The following is an 18,634-nucleotide window of genomic DNA, read 5'->3' on the forward strand; positions in this document are numbered from 1 at the left end:
CACCCTCTCACATGCAATAAATGGAGACCCACAAAATAATGGATATATCCCATAGAATAAGTGGGAACCCCAATAATAAGGGGTGCATGTGAGAGGGTGGCGCCGAAATTGAGCTCCACCCGGTGGCGTCGTATCATTATCCTTTTCTTATTTGGCAAACTTTTATACTTATTTTAATCACCTCACCCCACAACAATACCACCACAAAACTTATACTTTATCTTATTTTAATCACCTTACCCCCACAATAATACTTATTTTAATTACACAATACTTTCCCTCTCTCCAATCTCCTACCCACTATATAATATTTTACCATATAATACTCGCCTTCCTTAATTCCCGTGCCCTACATGAATAGAGAGGATTATTAAGAAATAAGAAAGAGTACAGTTTATAAAAAAACCGTGTCAGCTAGGGTATGCATCTTACTCGTTTTATTTATTAACATAAAGTAATTGTTACCAAAGTTGATTGATATGACTGATAAGGACTCTTAAACAATTGGTTAAAAGTTCGATTCATAATTACTCTTGCGAATGAAAAAACCTCCAATAGCATGAAAGAGATTGCCCAACTGTCGATAGGGATGCTTCTTATCAACACCAAGAATAAAGGCATTGTTACGATATAACCCGGGCAACGCCCGCGCTTGAAATCTAGTTGGAGGTATTTTGGAAATCGTGGTCACTCGCCGCTTTGATTTGCTTTCTGGTGTTTTCTTCTCAACGGCCATAACATCCATCCAAACTACTATTGAATAATATTCCACTGTAACATCACTCACCCATTTACTCTCTCTTCATCTATTTGCTGGATCTGTTTTTGTTTTCGTATTTTCTAAATTTTGACGTGATAGTCTCGCTTATGTTTGATCGTTCATCCGTTTGTTACCTCTGAATGTAAAGTTCTGTTCTTTTTTCGGTTTCTTTATAATTTTCTCTGTTTTAGGTTGCTTTTAGGGTAGCCTGGCTTGGTTCTTCATTTAGAGTGTGTTTGGATTGAGGGATTTGGAGGGAAAGCAAAGGGAGGGAGAGTAGGGGTTTTAAATTGCCTTGTTTGGATAGCAAATAAGGGTGAAGGGAAATGGAGGGGGAAGATTTGGAGGGATTCATTTTTCCCTCCTCCAAGACAAATCAAAATCTCTCCACAATAGGCAAGATTTGGAAGGAAATTGTATCCAAACACCCCCTCTCCATTTGCCTTCGCCTTCCCTTACCTCCCTTTCTCCTCCCTCCTTCCCCCTCCCCTCCCTTTCCCTCCACTTTCGCTATCCAAATACACCCTTAGGGTTTGTTGGAAATTGTTTGTTACTTCGTATTTATCTTTCACTTTAGTGCGTATCGTAATGTTTGATGTAATTATTCATTTGACCATAATTATTCATGGACGTTAAGTTGATTATATGCGCTGATTTTCTGTATGCACTTGCTTATTTTACCCATTTATATCAATTACTGTAAACATTTGTACTTCTTATATTTATAGGAAAACTTCTTATAACTATTTGTGATTTAACAACTAGTCTCTTAGTGGAGTAGTATGGTTTTGTTGTTACCCACTTTTAATTGTGTTGAGTTGCATGTACTTCTTCTCAATTTTTGATTTTTGGTAATCTTGATTAGAAGAGACTTGTACCAAAAATGAGACTACGCCTGCGGTTGACGCATCTTATGTGTGCTGCTTTTCCCCTTTTTATTTATGCTTTTAAATTTTGTAGGTTGTTCTTTCTATGCAGTTATCACAAATTTAGTGTTGCTCTCTCCCTCTCTCTTTTTTTCCCCTAAATTGTAATATTGTACTGTATATAATTATTTTGTTATGGTTCAGTATAAATTCTGGGTTTAGGGATTTGATGAACGTTGCGAATTACTCCCTCCTATTCATTCATTTTGCCCCCCTTCTATTTTGCACAAGAATTAAGAAAATGATTTTGGACCACACAAAACACTCTATTCCACTCTACCCCATTCCACTCTACTCCACATGTAATTAAATTTGGTCCACACAAAAGTTACCAAAAAAGGAAAGAGGGACAAAAATCCGACTAGCTTCGATAAGGAAAGTGGGACAAAATGAATGAATAGGAGGGAGTATATCTTATGATTAATGATTAATATCACAATTTTTTTTTCCTCACAATCTTTCCGTAAACAGTTGGCATTATGGTGAGGAAGAAGAGAACTGACAAGTCTAGGGACGGTGAGAGTTCTTATCCGCAGCATGCTGGAGGTCATGGTGGAAGAGGTGGTCAACAAATACCGTTACAAGAAGCTACAGGTGGTAGTAGCAGTAGAGGTTGTGGTCAACCAATGCTGCCACAAGAAGCTACATTTGGTATTAAAGTAGAGGTGGTGGTCAAACAATGCCGCCACAACAAGCAGGTAGAGGTACTGGCGGGAGAGGTGGTGACCATTCGATGCCGCCTCAACAAGCTGGTGGTGTTCACCAAGGTGGAGGAATGGGACGGGATCACCAGGGTCATCAAGGAGGCCGTGGAGGATACAGTAGTGGGCGTCAGCGTGGTGGCATGGCACCATAGCATTATGGTGATCCCCCACGAGGTGGTGATCATCCTCAGAGCCATGGTGGTAATAGGGGAGGTGGTGGCCTAGTGGACCACCTGCTTCCTTCCGGCCATCAGTCCCCGAGCTGCATCAAGCTTCTCCGGCGACCCATCAACTTGGTGGTGCGCCGGCTCAAGGGATGACTTTGTCACCTGTGGAACCGGCTGGGGTGAGCTCTACTGTGCCACCTGTGCAGACCTTCACTGGTTCAACAACAGTTGGAGCAATTATCAGTCCAAGAAGGCTCATCTTCTCAGGCTGTTCAGACTTTGCCTGCGAGTAGCAAGTCTATGAGGTTTCCTCTCCGACCTGGGAAGGGTAGCATTGGAAATAGATGTATTGTGAAAGCAAATCACTTTTTCGCTGAATTACTTGATAAGGATTTGCACCAATACGATGTAATTTTTTACTGAAATTGCCCTCTAGATTTTTTTTCTTTTACTTTGTGGTACTGAGACTTTTAGATTTGTTTGCAGTGACTTAACTTTTATTTTTGAATTATTTTACAGGTCTCAATGACGCTAGAGCAGGGGCGACCCTAGAGGGTAGCAAAGAGTAGCAAGTGCTACCCCAAACCCAGCAAATTTATCGAGGAATACGAAGGTCTGCAACCCCAAAAACCGCTGTCTTAAATGCAAGAATAAGTAAAAGAAAGGTGGTAAATAAAACATTAGTTTGTTTGTGGCGCAGTGGTCAAGGAGTTGTGTACCCATCTTGTAGACCCGTGTTTGAATCTTGCTAAGACTGTTGAAGCATTGCTTATTTTTTTCAATTAAAAACTTTGTCCATTGCTTGTGTTTACAATCGATAAAAAAGTTTATTTTTTTCAATTAAATACTTTGTCCATTGCTTGTGTTTACAATCGATAAAAAAGTTTCTATAATAGAGGTTTGTATTTTTTTCCTAGGTAGTAATATTATTTAATTTCCAACATATTAATAGTTAAAGCTCGGTAATTTGATAGTAGAATGCACAGAAAGTAAGAAAATGGAATGAGTTTAATCTTACATTGGGGAAACCGTCAGCTAATATATACACTTTTTATACTCCATAATAACCGAGTACAATTTTTTATTTAACATTATGTTAGTTACGCTAAATGGTTATATGTGTTGTTCGTATAAACAAGATGATCACAGGAATCACTAGATTACTACGAGCTACAGTGTAATTATCAACAACACAAAGCAATATTATTATGAATAATCACAAACAGACCGTTTGTTAAGAAATATATATATGTTCGTATGTTCTCGTTTCTTTTTAATAGGAAATTATATTACAAAAATTTCGCTACCCCAAATTTTAAATCCTGGGTTCGCCCCTGTGCTAGAGGTGACATCACGGGGTGTGAACCGTGCTGTTATGGGGCAATTAGTGAAATTGTACAGAGAATCTCATCTTGGAAAGAGACTACCTGCATATGATGGAAGAAAAAGTCTGTATACAGCTGGTCCACTTCCGTTTACCATAAAAGAGTTCAAAATTACTCTTGTAGATGAGGATGATGGTTCTGGTGCACCAAGGTCTAATCTGTCTGATCCTTCATTGTTTGTATTTGAATGGTATCTGTTGTTAAAATTGAATTTAATACTTAGTTTTAACAGAAGAGAAAGGGATTTCAAGGTTGTGATCAAACTCGCTGTACGAGTTGATTTGCATCACATGGGCATGTTCCTGCAAGGTAAACAGGCAGATGCACCTCAAGAAGCTCTTCAGGTGCTTGATATAGTACTGCGTGAGTTGCCCACTTCTCGGTATGTTGTAGTTCTTACCATTTAATTTTCTTTATCTTGGTGCTTTCAATTTGGCATTCTATTTTTTTTGTTCTACATTTATCTGCTTTCATGCTTGATTTTGTAGCTATTCACCTGTTAGTCGTTCATTCTATTCACCTGATTTAGGGCGGAGGCAGCCACTAGGAGATGGTCTTGAAGCCTGGCGTGGGTTCTATCAGAGTATCCGCCCAACTCAAACGGGGTTATCTTTGAATATTGGTGACTTCCTGAACACACTCTGCCTGCTTTCCTGCTTCGTCAGTTAAAATTATGATGTGTGGATTTTGTCTTTTTGGTACCTCTTTTCAACCTTCAACATTCTTTGTTTTGTGATGCAGACATGTCTTCCACGGCCTTCATTGAGCCGTTGCCTGTTATTGACTTTGTGACTCAGTTGCTTAATAGGGATGTGACTTCTAGATCTTTATCTGATTTTGACCGAGTGAAGGTAAGCTTTTAATGTCTTCTTTTTGTAGTCAGCAAGTCTTTTCATTATAAGGGGCTTGCCAAATGGTTAACTTTGTAATCTCCTCATGGTCTTGTTGGAATTAGTTCTTGCAATATTTATTATATTTCTTTTTATGTATTTTCCGTTAACTTTTGTCTATATATTATTTTATTTCAAGTTCCAGCTAATTTACTCAGTAAAGTTCCGTTAACGTTTACTTGTGCCTATATAAGGTTTTGTTTTCTTAAAAATATAATCAGGCCTGGAAACATCGACCTTTGTACAAAATAATTTTTCTACTTCATTTTATGATAGTCGGTACTTACTAGAATTGCTTGATATTACGTAGTTATCATGTTTGTGCATCTGAGGGCTGTTCTTTATTCTTTGTTTTTGTAACAGAGCTAGAAAAGTTGTAACAGGCGTTAAGGTAGTAACACAGCTGGAGTAGTATGTTTATTGCTTGCTGTTAACTTTTAGTATATTTTTTTTATAAAAGAGAGATAGGTAAATAAATAGTTTATGTTTGTTTAAAATGATTACGTGCTTCATTATTGGTAGATGGTAATTAAACGGATTCCTGGATGTGAAGTCACTTGTGTCCAATTAATCTGCAAGAAAGGAAAGTCTGCTTTAGCCTTCTCATGGTTTTATCGCTTCTTTTTTGTTTTGTTTTATCAACAGATTAAGAAGGCTTTAAAAGGGATTAAGGTTGAAGTCACACATCAGGGTAACATGCGCAGAAAATACAGGATATCTGGGTTAACATCACAGGCTACAAGGGAGCTTACGTAAGCCATGGATGTTTGTCTATTGTGCATATGTAATTTTGGATTGTTAATGAAATCCAAGGAATTAAAGGTGCTAATATTTTTGGTCTAGCCGTTATCTTGCTTTTTACTCATGTTTGATAACTTTGATCTACGTAATATCTCCCTTTTGGTTCAGATTCCCTGTTGATGAAAGAGGCACTATGAAATAAATTGTGTAGTACTTCTATGAGACTTATAATTTTAACATTCAACACATACAGTGGCCTTGTCTACAAGTTGGCAACCAACAAAGACCAAACTATTTGCCTATGGAGGTTATTATCTATAATATTAACTTCCACTGATTTCAAAGAACATTCTTATCATGTTTCAAAATGCCTGATGGGTTATCAGTTGCGCAGGTGTGCAAAATTGTGGAGGGTCAGAGATACTCCAAAAGATTGAATGAACGACAAATTACTGCCTTACTTAAGGTGACTTGTCAGCGTCCCCAAGAAAGAGAGCGTGATATAGTGCAGGTTTGTTCCACAGCGTGGCTGATGTTTCCTGTAAAATAGATAAATTTCTTATCATGCTTGGTATTTGATTCTATGTTTTGAATGAGTCATTAGGGGGATCTTGTTTTCAGATGCTTAATGCTTTTGATCAGTTTGATTGAACTAGTGAAGACATTTGCTTAGGAAAGGATAGAAAGTAATAATTTGAAACTTGAGGGATTGAAATGAAGAATTGGGTTAACTTGATTGCTAACATGTGTGATAAAGCAATTGGTGAATTTGAAGTACTATCTATTTCTCAAGGGATATTGCACTTGCTAATTTTCTTGGTTGTTTGTATGGATTCTCCTTTTTTTAACTTCTTAGGTTGGATGAGGGTGGCTTCTTTTCTGTGTTTTGGGTTTGATGTCTCGTGGTTTTACACTTTTAAAGTGAGAAAATATACACGTCTGTTCTAACCTTTTGCTTGAAGTGCTGGTAAAACTTTAAATAATGTTTCAAAGGTGAGCTTGAAATGATTTCCAAAGCTTTTGGTTTATTGTGTTTAATATTTGTGTACATGTGCAGTTGGTGTTATATAATTTTATTGAGAAAGTATCCTCTGCAGTGGTTCACTACTGATACTGCTCTTTTTCAGACTGTACATCATAACGCATATATCATGCCGATCCCTATGCTCAAGAGTTTGGTATAAAAATCGATACGAGGCTTGCTAGTGTTGAAGCACGTGTGCTCCCTGCACCATGGGTATGTTATTCACTTCTATATTGTTGTCGAGGCACTATTGATTAGATTTCAAGTGATTGGGTGATATGGTTTAGTTTAAAAAAGCGTTTTAGGTGCGCTGAACCCTAAGTCTTGATGTGCCTTGTTAGTAAAGCTTCCTTTTATGAATGAATTAATCGATTGATATGAAATAAATAAAGTGAATGGTGAAGGGAGCAAAGCTATGTGTCAGAACCATGAATGTTGATTGTGTCCCTATCTTTCTGCACCTTAAATATCATGATACTGGTAGGGAGAAGAATGTCTTACCACAAGTTGGTCAATGGAATATGATGAACAAGGTAATTCGTTGCTCATAGTGCTTTTCAATCATCCACTGTCCAGTTAGAGGTTGTATTTTAGCCTTTGTGGGATCTTTGAAAATCTTGTTTATTTACTAGCATTATTTGTAAATTTGTGTTTCTATGTTGACGTTGGGCTAGGGACATCAACTGATTTAGGACTACCATCAAATATTCAGGTGAAGCAGGAATATCGCATGTTTTTCCTCACTTTTTTACGGACTTTGTATAATTGAATTTTTATCATCATTATTTATAAATAGTCATGAGTATGGTGAATTTATGTTTATATACATGGAAACCACGTGAGTTTTTAATTTTTATTTTATGTTATACTATGCAGCTTCTTGAAGTTTGGTACTTCTCACTCACATTGTGCATGTATTATTAACAAATATGTGACCCGATTTCAAACTTGTATCAAGGAAAAGAAATACTGGTTGTGAGTGATGTTGATTCTGACCTGGATCTGTGATCATCTGGTTACTTGCTAGCCTTACATAGTTGAGCAATTTTTCGTTTACTTTCATGTAAACCACTTGAGTTTTTTTTTGTGCTGTTATATTTTCAGCTTCTTGTAGTTTGGTAATTCTCACCCACATGTATTGTCATTTAACATATACGTAACTTGATTTCAAATTAGTGTCGAGGGAAAGAAATACTGCGAGTGATGTTATGGTGATCTGGTTCCTTGCTAGCTAGCCTTGCATAGTTAAGTCAATTATGGGTTTTTGCTAAATATCCTGGATATGTCACTATTCCATATGTTATTAGAGAGAGAGGGAAATAATACATGTGGATTTTTAGTCCAAGAAATCTCATATCATGTTACCAATCCTGATTTTAGTATCTGAGTTTTAAGATGAGCAACTGAATTTTAAGACCTGATTTGAAGTTTTTTTTTTTTTTTTTTTGAAATCATGATTTGAAGTTTTAGAGAACCTTCACCAATCCTCTCTGTGGATATTTCCCAGCTATTCAATCCTGACCCGGTTCTTCAAGTCATCTCTGCACGTCCAGATCAGGTAGAGAAGGCTCTAAAATCCCGTTTCCATGATGCTATGACCAAACACAAAATCTCATTGAAGACGGCGATATCCGTCACAAGCTTGTGACGGATACCATTTCCTCTCACAAAATACTCATGAGAGGTGAGTGGGGGAGCACATGGGGGGTGCCCCACCTTGTCCCCTCTCCCTTTTTGTGAGAGGTCTTCAGCTTGTGACGGGCTAGCAAGACGCTTTGATGACCAAATTACAGCAAAGGGAGCTTGACTTGCTAATTGCGATTCTTCCCGATAATAATGGCTCTCTCTATGGTATGTCCTTGTCTCAAATACAATATTGTACTCTTATTGCTTTTCTATTCGACTTCAGGTGACGTCAATAAGTCAATTATTGTCGCAATTGATTTCTTTTATTTTTGGATGTTACTGTTTGGGTATCATAGTTTTTTAAACCTCGTTTCTCTATTTTCTTCCCACTGGTAGTTTTCTATTTTGCAATAATCTCTTAGTTCTCTTAGATAGGGTGTCCTCAATTTTTGTATATATTTCTTTGTCAGATTCTTTCCCCCTCTGCACCTGTTATTTCTCTTTACTATGACCGTCTGCTTTCTTCTTTTTTCCCTTGTTTTTGTATAATGGTTCTTATAAACTGATCTTAAATCATCGTCAGACTAAGGCTTTGTCATTTTATTTTCAGGTGACATCAAACGAATATGTGCAATAGATCTTCGAATTGTTTCGCAATGTTGTCTGACAAAACATGTATTTAAGATGAGTAAGCAATACCTTGCAAATATTTCTTTGAAGATAAATGTGAAAGTTGGTGGGAGGAATACAGTACTCGTTGATGCAATATCAAGGCGGATACCTCTTGTTAGTGATCGTCCAACTATTATATTTGGCGCTGATGTTACCCATCCTCATCCCGGAGAGGATTCTAGTCCATCCATCTGTTGTATCTTCATTTGCTCTTGTATGCTGTCACAACTTTATTCGATTTTGCTATCACGATTGCTCATTACTTCACCCTTTTGTTCTCCTGTCTGCGATTCATTTGTTTAGGTAGTTGCCTCTCAAGATTGGCCTGAAGTCACAAAGTATGGTGGTTTGGTTTGTGCTCAAGCACATCGCTAGGAACTGATCCAAGATCTGTATAAATCCTGGCAAGATCCTAACAAAGGCCAAGTTTCTGGAGGAATGATAAAGTATGATCAATAGCTTATTAGTAGCTTGTGCTAGTTTTATTCTTCAGGTTTAACAGTTTGTTTTTCCTTTGAATTCAGGGAACTCTTCATTTCATGCTGTAGGTCTACAGGTCATAAGCCGCAACGCATAATATTCTACAGGTTTAGTCTCTTTATTTTTGCCGCTTGTACTAGTGTTAGCTACGCTGGTGGTTTTGATAAGTGTTACTTTTCTTGACGCTGCCTACTTTTGTATGAAGGGATGGTGTAAGTGAAGGACAATTTTACCAAGTACTGCTATATGAACTCGATGCTATTCGGAAGGTAAAACTGTTTGATGATGACATTCCTTGCTCATTTGCAATATTTTAGTACTTCTGGAAATTATGCTCACCTCTTTGATCTATTTCACTTTTATGCTGGGGTAGGCACGTGCTTCACTAGAGCCAAACTACCAACCTCCTGTGACATTTGTCGTGGTTCATAAGCGACATCATACAAGACTGTTTGCCAACAACTATCATGATCGTAATTCAATTGATAGAAGTGGAAATATATTACCCGGTTGGTTGTCTTTAAGTAAATGGTTTGATTCTTTCAAAAAAAAAAAAAAAAAAAGTAAATGGTTTGATGACATAATTGATTGTTTTTAATTTTTATTTTAAGCAACTGTATCTTTTTTTATAGATACTGTTGTAGATTCTAAGATTTGCCATCCTAAAGAATTTGACTTTTACCTTTGCAACCATGCTGGCATTCAGGTTTGTTGTTTTGTTTTGTGTGTTGATGCTCCATTACATCCTCGGCATTTTCACCCATCTTCTGTTTAAACTTGGATTTAATTTTAATCTCTGTTGGAAACTACAGGGCACTAGCAGACCAGCCCATTATCATGTATTGTGGGATGAGAACAATTTTACAGCTGATGAGTTGCAGTCTCTTACTAATAACCTATGTTATACGTAAGTTTCTTGTATCCTCAAAGATGTTACTTTTCCATCATGCTTGGACTGGAAATATGTTGATTGTTGTAGTAGTGGAAAGGATAAATTGAAAGGAGGTAGTGCTGATGGATAAACGAAAATGAAGGTAGCGTTATAGTTAATTATTCATAAGGGCTTGCTTGGATTGAGGGTAAAAGAGGGGAAATGAATAGGGGAGTGATATGTAAGGATCATTTTTCATGTTTGGTATTAGTGTAATTATTCACCTCCCGAATCTATTACCCTCATAAAGGGGTAATACATTACCCACCCTCCCCCCCGGGTAATGATTATGGGAGTAAAATATCTTCTTAGTAATTATTACTCTTGTATGCCAAACTTATCATCAAGGAACTCATTACCCAAGTAATTAACTTCCCTAGTAATTAGCATCCGATTAAAATTTACCCCTTAATTATTACATGGATTCCAGGCTAGCCCTTGCTTGGATTGAGGGTAATAGGAGGGGAATGAATAGGGGAGTAATATGTGAGGTGTATTTCTCATGTTTGGTATGCGGGTAATTATTCACCTCCTGGAATTATTACCCTTGTGAAGGGGTAATACATTACCCACCCTCCCCCCTGGGTAATGATTAAGGGAGTAAAAATCTACTTAGTATTCATTACTCTTATGCCAAACATATCATCAAGGAACTCATTACCCCACTAATTAATTTCCCCAGTAATTATCGCCAAATAAAACTTACCCCCATAATAATTCCATGGATTCGAGGCAAGCCCTAAGGGGTAAAAGTTCCCCGTTATGCTCTCTCTCCACCGCCTCTTTATCTTCTCATAAAGGGGGTCATAGACTTTAGTTACTTTCCTCTCTTCTAGGGTAATAATTTCCGCACCATACCTTGATTCTCTTCACAACTTTTTTTTTTCTTATTAATCTTACCACCTCATGACCACCTCTTTATCTTCCTTTTGCTGCGATTTCCTTTGCTCCTTCTGTGACTTGAGTTCTATTACTCTGTAGGTATTACCCTTGAGGCCTCAATCCAACGGAGCCATGTAGGTTGTAGTCGTAGTTGTATTATGTTGTATGTTATTGTGCAATCAGAGCAAACTATACTCTTGTAGCTTATGCCTTGATTGGTGTGAGGTCGTGCTGACCATCCAACTCTGGTTTTACCAAGTCTAATTTTTTAGACGATATCATCAACAACCTTTACTGTGTGGTACAAAGTCTGAATAATGAAAATTGTGATTATTAATGGAAGATTGTGGGAGTACTGACAAAATGGTAACTGTAGTATTCTAGATTACCAAATAAATTGTTGAGACTTTCATAACAGTCATCCTTTCGAAATTGCAATGGATAATTCTAGTTTCCGGTCTGCCACTGATGCTTTTATCTATTCCCAACACGTGCTGCATTCCTCTTCCAATAGTTGCTTTAACAGAGTTTATTCTAATCCATGATATCTTTTACTGATTTGATTTTGAGCATATGTTGTGTTTTTATTATCTGTCAGGTATGCCAGGTGTACTCGCTCTGTATCAATCGGTGAGTCTTCTTCGTCAATTCATTCCAAAATTTCTGCTGTTGCCTCTTTTATTTTCTAATCTTTCTTTTTGTTCTGTATGATAGTTCCACCAGCATATTATGCTCACCTGGCTGCATTCCGTGCCCGATTCTACATGGATCCTGATACGTCAGATAGTGGTTCAATGATGAGTGGCGGTGTTGGCAGTGGCCGTGGAGGCATGGTGGCCTCTGGTGGACAAAGTCCTAGGGCATTAGCTGCTAATGCTGCTGTTCGACTTCTTCCTGCTTTGAAAGAAAATGTCAAGAAAGTTATGTTTTACTGCTGAAAAGTCATCTCGCTTTCCTGGATCAATTAGTCTCCCTTGTGACATTAAGTATCCGTCACAAGGGAGAGACGGGTATAATTGATACCATATTGTTGTAAATGGAGCAGATGGACCCGTCAAACATAAAAAAAATAAAGAAATTTGATTGGGACATGGATTTGATATTTTGGATTAAAAAAACAATTCTTTCTTCTTTCCCTTTCCCATGCACACGGGTAACCGCAACACAACACAATCACTTTCTTCTCTCATCAAAATTTTTCAAATCCATTTCCTCTCTCATCATAAACTCCTCATCTTCATCTCCGTTCATCTTCATCTCCGCAACACAATCCCTTTAATTCTCTCTTTAAGCAATAAAAAACCACAACTTTTTTTCATCATCTTGATCGACTATTACAGTGGTAACATTTGACAAGGAGGATGGGGAAAAAGCAGATGGCGAGGAGGACACCACCGAAGAAACAAATGGAAGGTATTTCTTCATCTTTAATCGTCATTTTTTGGTAACATTTTTGTTTAGTAATCAGATTAGGTTTTAGGGTTTTTTTGGTAACATTTTGGTAACAAACTAATGATGACATTGGCATAAAAATCTTCAAATGAGGGCGTAAATATGAGACAGTAATCAGGTTAGGTTTTAGGTTTTTTTCAAGAGAAATATGCTTTTAATGTGAAGTCAGATTAGGTTTTTAGTGTTTTTTCCAGAAAAAAATGCTTTTTTTTCGGGTTTTTTCCAGAAAAAATGTTTTGCATGTAGCACAAAATGGCTTGGAATGTTGATCATTTTAGGTTTTTAGGGTTTAGGGTAATTTCTGATTATGTTTTGGTATTCAAATGTCACCAGGTGATAAGAAAGGAAAAGGAAAGGTTGCCATGGAGAAGGGTAAAGAGAAAGGTGTTTTCTTTAGAGAACCGGTGGATACGGATGAAAGGGAAGACAATGATGCGTCAGAAGAGATTTCAGACGAGACAGAAGGAAGTAGTGAGGGGGACGGGGAAGGCAGTGGTGATGAGGAAGGGAGTGTTAAGGAGGATGGCAGTGGTGAGGACGAGAAGCAGGGATCGGAATCAGACGATGGTCGTTTGGCAGAGGTGCTTAATAAAGTGGTGAAAATGGCAGCTTTTCTTGGGGAAAAGAAGAAGAGGAAGGAAGATAAGATGCTAGTAGACGGTAAGCCTAACATCTTACCATTTTATTTGAGAAATGTTAGCAAAGAAACTGAGAAATGTGACCACATCTGTGATTGTGAAGTATGTTTATGACATGAATTTGTGCTGATATGTCACCACATTAGTGTAGACTAAAATATATTAACATGGATTAAAATCATAACATTTATACATAAAACATAGTTATATATTTGAAATCTTGCTTATGTGACCACTATAGATCAACAAAATCAACTTTTCTCTGTTGTTTAAAGGTTTGAGCACCATATTGACAGGGTAACAGATATGCTAAACACATGGTCACATAATTCTGATCTTTAAAATGTGACCATATGTGGTGAAATATGACCACCTTACAAAAACTTAATGTGGTATCAGATTTACTAATCACATGGTCACATATTTCTGCTCATTAAAATGTGACCATATGTAGTGAAATGTGACCACCTTACTGGAGACCAATTATCTTAATATGGTAACAGATATACAATGACATGGTCACATATTTCTGATCTTTAAAATGTGACCATATGTGCTGAAATATGACCACCTTACCGGAGACCAAAAAACTTAATATGGTATCAGATTTACAATCACATGGTCACATATTTCCGATCATTAAAATGTGAGCATATGTGGTGAAATGTGACCACTTTACCGGAGACCTAAAAACTTAAAATGGTAACATAAAAGACAAAAAATGGAGACACATGAATTATTAACATGGTGACATATTTTGATATTTGTATTATGTGACCACTTTTGTTGAAAAATAAACTTTCGACATATATTTTGATATATGTTAACATGGTGACATATATGATTAAACAGTGACAAATGTGTGGTTGTCTTAGTAGTGACCATAATAGTTTAGAAATGTACATATGTTTGAGTCATATGTGAGGGCATCTAATAAATCTAAAAATGGTGACATGTACTTTAGTGTTCAAATGTCACCATATTTCAGTAATTTAGCTAATCTAAAATGGTTACATTCTTATCCAAAGATGGTCACATATTAATAATGTTGACATGTATGACTATTTTAAAATGGTAACTCCTATGACAATATTATGTAATATGACCATTTTATGTGTGACATGTAGAGTAATTTGTGCAAGCAGAGTAATCTGTGAAAGCTGTGAATGTTGTGGAAAGGTCGAAGGAGCTTGAGGTTGGGGCAAGGGTCGAAGAGAAAGTTACCTGAAGGGGCAGTGGTCCCAAAAAAGAAACGAATGAGAAAGGAAGGAATGTATGTTGACCATCTTATTGTATCTGATGAATTGTTCGACATCATGTTAAGCTTTTTTTTTAACTATTAATACATTGTGTCCGAATATAGGAAATTGAAGGGGGTCGAGGGACATGGATCACCAGCTTCCCTACACTATGTCATAGAGCATTTATCGTCAGCTCAGAGGAAGGATGTGTTAGGATATAGGGTTTGGAGGTCTTCTCGAGCGGAAGGCGTCTAAGTTTATTCATACCATGGTTGATTGACTGTTGGAACGATATGATACGCACACTAGGCTGATGTTTAATAGGTTTATTCATTTCTCAATTAGTAAGCATGATTACGATGTTTTCATGTTACCGTGTGAAGGGGAGGATGTGCCAACTGTTACAGAAGATAAAGAGCTAGTACACTGTTGGAGAAAGAGGTTTGGTTCTTTACCAAAGAAGGATATACAAAAGAAGGATATACAGCTGGACAAAGTTAGAGGTGAGATGCTGCAATTGGTGGACGGTGGATCAGAATTTAAGAAGATGTTTGTGTTGTTTGCAATGAGATTGTTCTTGGCCCCGACCGTGCACAATCGAGTCGACACTAGGTTGATTGGGGCAGTGCAAGCAGAGCAATCTGTGAAAGCTGTGAATGTTGTGGAAAGGTCGAAGGAGCTTGAGGTTGGGGCAAGGGTCGAAGAGAAAGTTACCTGAAGGGGCAGTGGTCCCAAAAAAGAAACGAATGAGAAAGGAAGGAACGTATGTTGACCATTTTATTGTATCTGATGAATTGTTCGACATCATGTTATCATGTTAAGCTTTTTTTTTAACTATTAATACATTGTGTCCGAATATAGGAAATTGAAGGGGGTCGAGGGACATGGATCACCAGCTTCCCTACACTATGTCATAAAGCATTTATCGTCAGCTCAGAGGAAGGATGTGTTAGGATATAGGGTTTGGAGGTCTTCTCGAGTTGAAGGCGTCTAAGTTTATTCATACCATGGTTGATTGACTGTTGGAACAATATGATACGCACACTAGGCTGATGTTTAATAGGTTTGTTCATTTCTCAATTAGTAAGTATGATGTTTACGATGTTTTCATGTTACCGTGTGAAGGGGAGGATGTGCCAACTGTTACAGAAGATAAAGAGCTAGTACACTGTTGGAGAAAGAGGTTTGGTTCTTTACCAAAGAAGGATATACAGCTGGACAAAGTTAGAGGTGAGATGCTGCAATTGGTGGACGGTGGATCAGAATTTAAGAAGATGTTTGTGTTGTTTGCAATGAGATCGTTCTTGGCCCCGATCGTGCACAATCGAGTCGACACTAGGTTGATTGGGGCAGTGAAGGATGTTGCTGCCATACCGAAGTTGGATTGGTGTTCGTACATTATGGATCGTTTCAACCATTCGGTTGAATCATGGAAAGAAAACGATGGCAAGAGCATTGGGGGCCGGGGGGTGCCTAATGTTCTTCGAGTTAGTGTACTTTCACCGCCTGATTTGGAGAGGTTTGCCTGAGAAGAGGACACTACCACTGATACATCATTGGACCTATGACGCAATAAAGAAGCGAGTTAAGGAGGAGTGCAAAGCTTACACCGTGCATAGGGGCTTTGGTATAGGGGTGTGAGATCTGACCACGTATCCGATATCGCTTAATCTGGAAAAGACATTCTACAAAGTTGCGGTTGACAGGGTTGATGCTGAAGTGACCGCTATCAAGAGGCAGCTTGACCGGCCGAGATGGACGACGCTGGAGTGGAGGCTATTAGGAAAGAGGCGGGTCGTGCGGCCGAGAAGGATACAATTGTAGAGGATACTGGATGTAGGATTGTGACTTTCACACTTCCGGATGACCTCCCTTCTGATGAGGATCTCCGCTTTCTGTACAACGACGTAAGTCCTAGCACTTTAATAAATTCAAAATCAATTTATACACGGGCAATCCTTATACTGTTGCAGTCTGAATTGTGACAGAATCTTATGTGTTGAAATTTTTTAAATGGTCACATTTTAAGACTAAGGTGGCTACATTCTGGTTTAGTCCTAAAATATGACCATTAAAGTCGAAATATGCTGGTTTTTAGTAGAGATAAAATCGTGACATTCTGATCATAGATGGTAACATTATCCTTTACTGTGATATGTTGGTGTTATAGGGCCAAATGTTACCATGGTAGTTGTACTACCTTAAAACTAAAAATGGTGACATTCTTGCTTAAGATAGTTACATTTCGATTAATAAACTAAAAATATGACCATGGTAGTTCTGATATCTAGTTGTTTTAGTATGAAGTGTGAGAACATCTTTTTTATTAATAAACTAAAGGGTGACATTTTGATAAAGAATGGTTACATTCATATGGATTGTGAACTTGTGACCACTATATCTTAGATATGTAGTTGTATTATGAAATAGGATAGAATGTTGTCTATGTGTAATATTTAAAATGGTGCCACTGTATCTGAAAATGGTTACATTTTTTCAAACATTTCTTACATTCTTATGGAGTATTGACATGTAACCATCATAGCTGTGATATGTTGGTGTTTGTTGGAAATTTTAAATGCTGACATTCTGACTACAGGTGGTTGGTTACATTATGATTCATTGTTAAAATGTGTCATTTAAGTATGATTTTTTTGCTGTGTATTGACGTTAATATTGGTGTATTCACGTGACATATTATTTGGAAATGTGCAGTCGCGTGTACTTAGATGGTACCAGACAAAGAGAAACCAGAAGTTGATTTCACGCTTACATCGTGACATGGCAGCAGAAATGATGGCGGATCCTCCCCTGTCTCAGCACGTGTAGCAACAGCAGGACAGAATTGGTGAAGCGGCGGGTAAAGCGGAGCAGACCTCGCAGAGATTGGATAGCGACCCTGCATTCTATGCTGAGTTCATAGCAATGCTTGATCAGGTGGATACAGCTTTGGAGAACGTGGTCCTCCCACCGTCCTTTGATATGGGGTTAGATGACATTGGAGAAAAAACACCCGCCAGGTCGTACAAGCTAAGGTACACTCGTGCTCGAGACCATCCACCAGGAGGACCCGTTTACAATGCCGCTCCGGAAGTAAGCCGTGCACCGAACCGTCCAGTACCAAAGACTGTCGGAAAGAAGAAAGTAGCTGCTGTCGTATCTCGTTAATTGAATTGTTGGTTTTTATAATGATGGCTTTGTAGTTGTTGGTCGTTTTGGTAATGTATTTTGGGACAAAACTTTGTGTCCTTCGGGCTGTGAACGGACTGACAAATAGTCCTTGTTTTGTAAACGTTTGAACTACCCATGCTATGACATGCGTTTTGCTTAAAAGGGCAATACTGAACCTTAAAATGGTGATACTATGGTAAATTTATATTGTGTTTAAAAATGGTAACACATGGCATTGTGATTGTTGGCATTGTGTATGTCGCCATTTTATAGACTTTATGTAGTGTAAACAAATACAATAGATAATCATTGTCTTTCATATATATTGTCAATGTGTAGGGTATAAGGTGACCATATTAGAGTTAATTGTTACCTTTTTGAGCAGAAATTAATGACTAGTCATAGGATGAGTTATTCAAATATATTTAGTTAAAATGGTAACATATGGATCAAACAATGATACATTTGTTAGCAACAATGATCACATATGGAGCAAAATAAGCAAACGTTGGTATATATCAGAATGTTTGCACAAAATTCGTGTCAAGGTAAGTTTCCAAGTTGACCCAAAATAGACGCATTTAAATAGAAAAACCCATACAACCAAACATGGGCACATAAGTCCACTGGTTTGGTAACATTAGTGATATTTGGTCCACATTAGTATAAAACACCTAAGGATTGCAACGTAGATGGTATTCTCCCCTGTCCCAACTTCAGACCCTTTCTTAGCCTTTTTCCTCGTACCCATGTTCTTTTTTTTCGTTGACTTCGACCCTTAGTAGTACAACGTACGAGGTCAAGAATAGGAGGCACAGACCCATTAACAGTTGGTTCATCTTCCTCCATATTAAGCTTAGAAAGTAACAATTCGACCTCCTCATTCGCTTTAATAAAGAGCTTATCCACGACAGCTCTTGCATCAGAAACACTCTGACATTTGG

The 18,634-nt window shown here is 37.7% G+C and overlaps 1 pseudogene; it reads left to right on the top strand.

Annotated features, from left to right (window-relative positions):
* Positions 1-530: 530 nt before the first annotated feature.
* LOC141607699 (protein argonaute 1-like) lies at positions 531-17,910 on the top strand (annotated as a pseudogene).
* Positions 17,911-18,634: the final 724 nt, after the last annotated feature.

This window comes from Silene latifolia, chromosome 10, assembly GCF_048544455.1.
Source record: "Silene latifolia isolate original U9 population chromosome 10, ASM4854445v1, whole genome shotgun sequence".
Taxonomy (NCBI): Eukaryota; Viridiplantae; Streptophyta; class Magnoliopsida; order Caryophyllales; family Caryophyllaceae; genus Silene; species Silene latifolia.